We start from the raw sequence: 10855 nt of genomic DNA on the forward strand, positions 1-10855 counted from the left end.
AATTAGGATCATTTAAATAGCTTCTGTGACAAAAGAGATACTACCCTCAGATAATGATTTTGCATTCTGCCTCATCAATAATGATTTGAGCCTCAAAAGAAGTCACTTTACACTTTATGAAGGTCAAAGCATTTTATAACCTTAATAAAGACTCTTAGCCTTAGGAACTAAAACTGTGAGCAAGGATAGGGGATTGACTGAATAAAAATAATACCGACATTGCCACTCTGTACTTGGAAAATTTCAAGTGCAAATCAACAAATAGTATTCAAATATATGCATAGACATAGACTATTCAAATAAAAATATAATCTATTCAAAATGAAAGAAAATTAGATTTATATATTCTAAAATATTTTGTGATATATTAATTGATAAGTATTTTTTATGACTTATGCACAGGTAGTATACAGGTAGATTAGCATCTTTCAATTCTAAAAAATGCTTTGGAGGCTTTTTAGTCATAAATGTATTCCTATTTTAGTTACTGTGCATTCCAAATTTAGTTAACTATAGTTTGAAGTGTAAAATAAACAAAGATAATACACAAAAGTGTTGATAAAAACAGCATCATCATTTACATTTCCCTAAGAAAATATTTAATGCCAAATATTACTAATAAATCATAGCTTTTAATAAATTATATAGTGATCCAGTCAGGAATATCATCCCAATTTGTAAACTCAGAAAACTCATTGTTTCTAAAATTACTGACCATACGAACTAAGAAATCAGGGACAGCTAGTCAGGCACATTGATTGAATATAATCTTATCTTCTTTGGCCTTCATGGGAACCTTTAGAGGAAGGAATATTATTCCTATTTATAGGCTATAGATCAGAAAGGTTAAATAATTTTACAAGGTCATCTTCCTGATGAGAATCAGAGCTGAGTTTTGCTGAATGTGACTTGACTTTTAACTGCATTAAACCACAGTGTCTATCACAACAATAAAAGGGAGCAGGTCCAGAGAATCAGAAATGTCCTAGAATAGAACATTGATTAGGATGCCTAAATGCTCATTTGACTAGTGCCACAGAGGGTCTCATAAAGAATTCTCAGGGAGCCTAAAATGACAGTCTGACCCTAAGCTATGCAAGACTGGCACTAAACAGCTTGATGTGAAAACACCAATCAGCTTGTAGATTGGTGAAGGCTAGATCTAGGTCACAAGACTTCCTAAGAAATTATCACTTAAGTACATAAAAGTCTTAGATTTTAATTATTTATATTAATGAGTTATATGAAGTCAGGATAGGCATTTTACCTTATCTCAAATGACCCAGAATAAAAGCATATATCAAAAATGAATAACAAATATTATAAAAATTTAGGCTAGGTAGTGGGTAGATAGAATTAGGATAATGTTCAGAAACAATTATTAAGCCCAATGGCAGAGATTGTGGGATAGGTAGCCCCAGCAACTAGAATCTGTTGGAATTTTCAAGAATTCAGGAAGATGAAAAATAATACTTGTTAATCTAAACATTAACTTTACCACTATGAACTGTACGATGATGATAGACCACATTAAAAGTTAAAATAAAACGAGTTGAGTAATTTTCTTTGTATTCTATTGAACCAGGTTCAAATCCCTGGATTCCAAGTACTACCAGGGGTCACTCTTAGACATGGAGCTAAAGAAAAGGCCCTGCACACCAGAGGGTATAAAGCACCCCACCATAAAAAATTAAATTAAAATAAATTTAAAAAGTGTTCAATGACATTAGTGCCAAATATAGAACTCAATGGGCTCAGAATATGCTTTTCATGAAGGACGCACAGTCCCACTTGGTCTCTTGAACAACGTGAGTTGATAAATTCAAATATAGAAGGAGGTATGGGCACTGAGCACTGCCAGTGTCAGGTCTGACAAAAAATCAAAACAAAAATCCAAAATGTCCTATCACTTTAATATCCTCACTTTTAGGAGCAGAGCTTCCCTTGAGACAAACTGGCTTTTGATAATATAGAGCAAAAAATAACTTTCTTACTTGAGCTTTATTCAAATTATTATATTATCACAATTGACCTACCATTAAACTGGAACTAACCTTGCTAAGCCATTCATTCATGCTCCAATAAGCACCACCATTTTTCAGGTCTCACCAAATTGTCCCTAAAAATAATTTTAATCTTAATTCCTCTGTTCTCAAATTGTTATAAATGCCATGTTGTACAATGAAGATAAAAGTTAATAACTCCCAAGGGGAAAACTCATAGAGATATTAAGAGAATATGCAAGAAATGGAAATATAAAAAGCTTTAATAAAAAATGCTAGAAATTAACCTGCTAGGTATATCTTGGTAGCTCTAAGTATTTTGCCTGAAGTAGAGCATTCTTTGATGTTTCACTTTAATCTTCTTGTTAGTAAATATAGAATAAGGACATTTTTGCAGAAACTGATCAGCACAGTAAATTACTCACATTTCAACATCAAAAATAGCCCTTCTCTTTGTACAAGCTTGTTTTATTTCAGTCTCTAAATCTCAAGCTAATTTGTGTTCCCTCTTTGTTTTGAATCTGGGACAAATAAAACTAAATCTGTAGTGTTTGCTTGCAGTTATATGTTTTTAAGTTTACTCTATCCAGGTTTGTTACTGTTCTTCTAATTTTCATAACTACTGACTTAATTTCTATCTTTTCTAGATTGTCTTAATAAGTAGGATTAATTGAAATAAAAATAAACATACCATTCCAGAAATATTATTCTTATCCATCAGGAAATTATATTTAGAAAAGTATATAGCAGTTATCATGCATATTGATTTGGCTTCCTGAACAATTAGACTAAAACAAGGTTTAAAATTCCTGGCATATTTAGGTATTTAAGGACCACATGTAATTTCATTTTAATAAAGTAAGATATAGAATAACCTCATTCTCTATTATAGAACTATATCTATATTATATTCTTATAAGGACTGTCATTTACTTATTCAAACCTTTCTAATTTCACTGCTTATTTGGATATTAGTGGTTTGTGTACCAGGAGTTTAAAAGAGTACAAAATATGCAAGCCTCAATTTCATAGAGATTTTATGCTAAATAAAAAAGTAAAAAAATACCAGGTCCAAATGATGGTGACAGAGTTATGAAAATAAATAGTTGATAAAGGAATAAGAACAGACAGGAATAAGAACAAGACATAGAGTATTGTTACACAAGACAATTTGAGAACTGTTTAATTATAACTAAGGGATATGAAAAAAATACTTCTTGAGTTGTTTCTTGGGAACAACCATTGGAACAAACATTGAAGAGATAAGGTTGATTAGAAAGATCAAAACAATGGCTTTTTATGGAGAATACTGTGGGTAAAATGATATCAGCCTTAGCATGAGGGGCATTAATAGAATGTGAGGTCAGAAAAGTTAAAGATCTGTATATATATGAAACAATGGTGGAAAATATGACCATTTTATCCACTAGATGAAACAGATCCAAAACCATGCTGGGTCTTGCTGAGTGTAAATAATGAAGATACTATAAAATAATTATATTCCAGAGACATTTGATTGATAAAGTCGAGATGTTTGTCTAATAAATATGATTTTGTATGTGAACAGTCAGTTTCTGTGTATAATGAACATAAATCAAATAAAGTTAACAAAATTAAACAATATTTAAAAGAGAAGTATAAGTCTAGAAAGAGTGACTTCTGACTAAAGAAAAAAGATTATATATATATACAGACTAGTGGATCATGGCAATGCAGTACAATAGCCAATGGAATATTTTATAGCTATAAGGAATGATGCAATCATGCAATTTGCTTCATTTCATCATGTATGAAACTGGAATATATTATGTTAAATAAAGTAAGCCAGAAGAAGAATAAACACAGGATGTTATCACTAATATCTAGTGGTATCTGCATGAAGAAATGCAATAGCTTAAATGACACTTGTCAAAAACACTTTATGTCCCAGAATATAGTGAGAATGAAAAAGGCTGAGTGAAGGAGAAAGAAAATATTAAATAACAGGGAACAGGATCCAATGGGTCTCAGGTGCATTAGTGGTTTGAAAGAAGGATAGAACTTGGATCAGAGCAACAAAATAATGGTTAGGGTATTTACCTTGTATGCAGCTGAATTGGGTTCTATCCCATGTTATCTCCCAAGCACGATAAAGAGTTACCCTTGAGCACACAGCTAGGAGTAACCCCTGAACACTGTAGGGTAAGGACCAAAGCCAAACAAACAAAAAGACAGAACTACATACCTAAACCAGAGTCAATAACAATGGACTTCTGAAACTCAAACATTAAGAACCAAATTTAAAAATGGGCCTGTTATGCAGGCATGCTGAAGCAGGGTATGATGGTATAGGAGGGACTATGGAAACATTGGTAGAGGGAACTTGACACTGGTGGTGAAATTGGTGCTGAAACATTGTATGTTTCAATCCAACAGTGAATGAGTAATGAGTAAGATGTGTAAATCACAAAGAATTAAATTCTTTTTTCTTAATTTAAAAAAGTAAGGATTTGGGGCTGGCGAGGTGGCGCTAGAGGTAATGTGTCTGCCTTGCAAGCGCTAGCCAAGGAAGGACCGCAGTTTGATCCCCCAGTGTCCCATATGGTCCCCCCAAGCCAGGGGCGATTTCTGAGCGTTTAACCAGGAGTAACCCCTAAGCATCAAACGGTGTGGCCCTAAAAACAAACAAACAAAAAAAAGTAAGGATTTAAGGATCAGTGTTTTTTAAAATAAGAACCTTATTAATTTACCTTAATTAATCTTTAACCTCAGTTTTTAACCCATTACATATCAAGACCAACCGCCTTCCCCAATGAGCCATCACCCACCTCCCAAGCAAAGGGACACCCATTCAACCCCACAACTCATCCCCCAGCAAGAAACTACAACCAACAGCCCTGCTGACTCAGGCTCTGTGGCCCTCCTTCTCTCCCCCACAAATGTGGACTGTTGTTTGATACTGGACTCAGCTCCAGAAAGAACCCCAGTGTAAGAACTCTACCCAAGCCCTTTCTGTTGCAAATCATTTTCAATCTCAAGAAGACCAGGATGTGTGATGAAAATGTGCCCTGAATCCCACCCTTCACAAAAAGATCTCAAAAGACAATGAGAAAGCCAATATTTCCTTTATAAGTTTAACACCTCCATAATAATACTCTAACCTGTTTATCCCCAAATGTAAGGTATTCTCCTGCATCACTTTATTCCCTTAATTACTTTTTTTAAACCCATTTCTACTTATTTTTCCTTTCTTGTTTTTGTTTTCTTCTCCTCCTTAACTTCACCTGTTTTGGTTCGGCTTGGTACAAAAACCTACAAGAAAAAGTCTTGTTCGGAATTAAAGCTCAAGTCAAAACCAAGGCACAAAGATGAGGGAGCCTGACACTCTCACTTTCAAATGCACCATCAATATAATATGGCACCATTTCTTTTTTCAAAGACATACTAAAAAAAGAGAAAATTTTACGTATAAAACAAGCTCTTATCTACTAGGGATAAGAACTCATACATTTTACAATACAGGGGCAACTCCCACCGTGAACATATATGCCATGTGGTCCCAACTTAGACTCCATGTGATTAGACAGCAGCCTTCTAACCCTAACCCCTATATCTCAGACACAGATCTGTTATGGTTCTCTGCAACAGCTCCAGGAACCAAATACCTCCTGGGACATTCTTAATACTGCTCTGACACCAACAAATGCCAGTGTTGATATGATATCCTGACAATGAGGAAATGGCAACAACTTGGTCTAAGAGCAGGTTGCCTTAGCTCACCACCTAACGATAAGATGAAATCAGAAGATATTTCATCCTTTGATCAGTGCAAAAGCTAAGATCATTAACTACAGAAGACTGACTGTGGCAACCATGACTGGGCAGAACTTATCCTGGGACCAATAAAAAAAAACCCTAGTCTAGGCTTTGACCTATGACCTGTACAACAACCAAGATCTCTAATTCCAGAGGCCTGACTGAGACAACTGCAACCGAGCAGAACTTCTGGAAACATAATGAAAGACTATCCTAAGCTTCAGCCTAGGATCCGTTCAAAAACCAAGATCACCAAATACAGAAGACTGATTAAAACAACATTGATGGAACAGAACTTTTGGAACCGTAAAGAAAGACTCTATCCTAGGCTCCATTCTATGACCTATGCAAATACCAAGATCTCTAGTTACAGAAGCCTGATTTTTATCATCCACGACTAAGCAGAAAGTTTCCAGACATCACAAAAGGACCTAGGGGAGAAAACTAGAGCATGTACAGAGTCTGTAGTTATTCCCATGACAGTATACTTCAAGGATGGAGAAAACCTGTATTAAGCCAAGGGAATTCCCTTTCTAACATCCCCAATATTTACTGTACTTATGCAAAAAAAGTACAAATTAATCTTTTGTTATTGTTGTTGTTGCATGTTTTTTGTTTGTTGTTTTGTGCTTTGCTTTGTTTTTATCTCAGGACCATCGTAATTGATTGGTTGTTGTCTTTATTGCTGTGGTGCTTATTGCTTTACATTGGTTTTTTTTATTTGTTTGTTTGATTTTTTTATTCTTGTTGTTTTTCTTTCTTTTTCCCTTTATTCTCATAAATTAAAATTTATAGCCTCTAGAAGGACTCCTCCTGATTTTTCGCTTGTTTGATTTTTGCCCCCGCCTTTTTTTCTTTTCTTTATATCCTTCTAACAGAATGCCATAACTTGAACCATCTTGTTCTGCCTCACAAATTGGGGGAGAAATTGGAGGGTACCAAGACCAAACAGTTGTATGAACATCGAGTAGATACAAAATGATCAGACTTAAATACCAAATCCAAAGCCAATGACAACAGAATCAAGACCCAATCTACAACAATCTAGACACAGAAGGGACCACTTATACTAGGAGACAGAGGGGGCGATATAGGATGCATGCAGGAATAGGGATAGAGGAAGACAACATTGGTAGTGGGAATGTCCATGATTCAATGTCACCATATACCTAAAATATTACTGTGAAAGATTTGTAATCCACTGTGGTCAAAAAAATTATTTTTTAAAAAATGCATACTTTTGCATGAGGAAGGCCTACATTCAGTTCCTGTCATCAATGGTTATCAAGTACCACTGGAAGAAAACCTAACCTGTGTATATCCCCTTTCCCAAAAATAGATAAAAATAAACATAGCTTTTATTTAATAGTGGAAATTTAAAAATAGGGTAAAAAATTCGAAAAGATGAAGAATACAGAGAGTCCATTACTATACCTGGACAGAAGTCTAAAAGAAAACACAGCTTTTATGCTTACTGACAACAATCTGGAACCACTATCTTCAACTATTAGATCAACTTCTTCCTTTGCCTTTTATTTAAAATATTCAACTTATTACAAGACCATCCCAAATATTTCAATCTTGATTCTTCCTTATTAACAAAATTTACTCAAGAAGAGTTACTTGAGAAGCATGTAAATATCATTAATTTATTCTTTTCAAGTGAATTAATGATTATTAATTCACCTTAGTTTCACTAATTGCCTAAAATTAATTTATTGTTAGTGATATTTTTGTTTTTATGTTTTTGAATCAGCATATTGCTTTTATTTATTTTTTTAATAATTTTTTATGACCATAGTGAATTATAAATCTTTCACCGTAATATTTAAGGTACATAGTGACAATGAATCAGGGCCATTCCCACATAGGAAGATTTCTTTGAGGAGTTGAACTCATTTAAAAAAGATATTGTTAAAGGAGTTGCATAAATTTTGTAGCTTTGAATTGCTTCTGTACTGCTAAGAAATGTTATAATGTACTACAATCTGGAGCTTGAGGGACAAAGTAAATGTGCATGTATTTTGTTTCAGTTTTCTTAATGTTTTTTGGCTGAATATTTGAAATTAAGGTGTAAGCAAGAGGATTTCTTTGAGAATTCTGTTTATGGGTGATTGCCTTTCCACTGTAACTTCACCTTGTCCTTTCTTTGCAACTTTGTTTTTAATAAAATTAAAAAAAGAAAGAAAATTCCAAAACAAAATAAAACAAAACAAAAAATAGATATTGTTTAGTTGTAGTTTTCTGATTTAACATTACAGAATATTTATACTCTTTTCGTGCAAATGTCTTTCTTAAAAGTCTGTTGATTTTTTTAGACCTCAGGTGATTAGACACCATCTGTCCAGCCTTGAACCCTGGATCTCAGACATAGAATCGATACAGTTCTTCACAACAGCTACAGGAAAAAAATCCCATCCAGGACATCCTTAATACCGCTGGGCCACCAACAAGTGCCAGCTCTAATATGATATCCTGACAACAAAGAAAATGGAAACAACTTGACCTAAGAACAGGTTATCCTACTTCACCAGCTAATGATAAGACAAAATCAGAAGACTTGTCACCCTTTGGTCGGACCAAAAGCCAAGATCGAGATTTACAGATGACTGGCTGCTAGAACCATGACTGGACTGAATATATCTTGAGACCAATACAAAAGCCCTAGTCTAGGGTTTGAACTATGACCCGCACAATAACCATGATCCCCAGTCCCAAAGGTCCAGCAGAGACAATCGCAACGGAATGGGGCTTCTGGAAACACAATGAAAGTCGCTATCCTAGGTTCCATCCTAGGATCAGTGCAAAGACCAAGACCACCAACCACAGAAGATGGACTAAAATGACACTGAGGGAACAGAACTTCTAGAACCACAAAGAAAGACTTCATCATAAGTCCCACTCCTGGACCTGTGCAGATACTGAGATCTATAGATACAGAGGTCTTATTTCATCACCCAGGATGGAGCAGAAGTTTTCCAAACACCACAAAAGTACTACCAGTAGAGTAAATGAACCTGAAAGGAGTCTATAGTTAATCCCGTGACAATATACCCCAAGGATGGAGAAACCCTATAGCACTAAGGCCAAGTGAATTCCTTTTCGAATGACCCCAATATATACTGTTTCAGTAGTGCAGGAGGGAAAAAAAGGCAAAAAGCACAAAACATTTTTATCTTTTATATATTATTTTTTCTTCATTTATTATTATTAATATTTTTATTTTTATTTACCTATCTACTTTTTGTCGATTTCTTTGTTTTGGTATGGTTATTGAAGTTGTTGTCCCCATTTATATTTATATTGGTTTTTTTTCCTTCTTTTCTTTTTTAGGTGTTCTGCCATGTTTTTTAACTCAGGACCATGGCTTTTATTTGTGGTGCCTATCGTTATCAATGGAGTGCTCACTGGATATTTGACTCTTCTTTTTGTACTGTTGGAGTGTTTCACCTTCTTTTTCTCCTTCATCTCTCAAACCAATGATGAGAGCCTCTAGAAGGATTTCCCCCATTTTCGGCATATTAGACTTTTACCCCAGTTTATTACTTTTTTCTTCTTCAAATAAAACTACATAATTTGAACTATGTAGTCCTTCCTCCCAGTTAGAGGGGGAAATAAGGGAGGCACCAAGACCAAGACTACTAAGTAGTAAGCTAGGTATAGAGGGGACCACAATTTCTCACAGCCCCCGGGGGTGAGGGAGGAGGATATGGGAGGTAGGACGAACATGGAGGTGTAGGGAGGACAAGTCTGTGATGGGAACCCCCTGATTTTATGTAAATGTGAACCTGTAATATTATTGTCAACAATATGTAAACCACTATGATCAAAATAAAAATTATATTAAAAAAGGTTTGTTGATTTTTCTTATTCCTCTTAAAATATATTAACTACAAAGGTATCTATCTCCACTTCTCATGCAAGTTTAATCTCCTCTAGGACCCAATTGAAGTTCCATAATGTCCATGAAACTGTCAAGACTCAATCAAGAGTTCTTGGTCTATTTATCTCTTGAGTATGTAAAGCACTACACAATTTAACAATTTATCAGGGGATAGTTTTTTTTTTGTTTTTTTCTAATTAGTCTGGGGGGTACAAAAAGGTATGAATCTTGAGGTACTAGTGACTTCTTTCTCCCCACCCTCACTGCCTAGCACAGCGTTGAGCATAGACATTGCAGGCAGGAGAAACAAAAAATGAACTAGTTCCAGGCATGTTTAAAGTCTTCTAATTTACTTCAGAGTTTCCTTTTTTTTATCAAAACTATCAATACATTGAGTTTCATTTGGTTTTTCAAGCGAATAGTCCAAGGAATGTAAGAGAATATGGACCAGATGGGTGTTCATTTCAGTATCACAGGGGAACAGTTCCAATACTGAAGATTTCTTTCCACCTATTTCTGTACAAACTCTAACATGTCACACCTTAATTATTTAACAGCCCCTGCCTGGCACAAAACCAGGAGAAACTGGCTCATTAATGTTCCATTCCAGCACACTTTCTTTCCAAAAGCCTTTAAGATACTCATGAATATTTCATTGTCTTCATCAGTGCCAGTGAGATGGCACCATTATCTAAGTAACCAACTGCTACTTACTAGGTTTGTTTCCCTAAGCTACTTACACCAAACAGGAAACTTTCCCTCAATGATCATTTCTGTGAATTCATATACATTAACAAGTGACAGAAATTAAAAGCAAAATCTGAAACGAGGATATCAGTAATATAAAACATTTGAGAGTCTCTTCTCTTTAAAGGAACATAACCAGATACATAATAAACAAATTCAATAAGAGTGCAGGAAGATTAATGAAATTTAATTTAAGCTACTTTTCTAATGACATCTAATAAAAGATGAAAGAAAATATTGGAAAGAATCTAATCTTGTGATAGATGTTTTTATAAACCATAAAGCATACAATGTATTTTTCATCTTTCTTTATTCTTTCTTTCTTTTTATTTAGAGAAAATATTTCAAGCCAAGAAAACTCCAGGGAGTTTGAATCTTTAGTATAATGTTTTCCCTCCCTCTTCTTTCACACTCTTTTCTATATGCT

This window comes from Suncus etruscus, chromosome 2, assembly GCF_024139225.1.
Source record: "Suncus etruscus isolate mSunEtr1 chromosome 2, mSunEtr1.pri.cur, whole genome shotgun sequence".
In the NCBI taxonomy this organism is placed as follows: Eukaryota; Metazoa; Chordata; class Mammalia; order Eulipotyphla; family Soricidae; genus Suncus; species Suncus etruscus.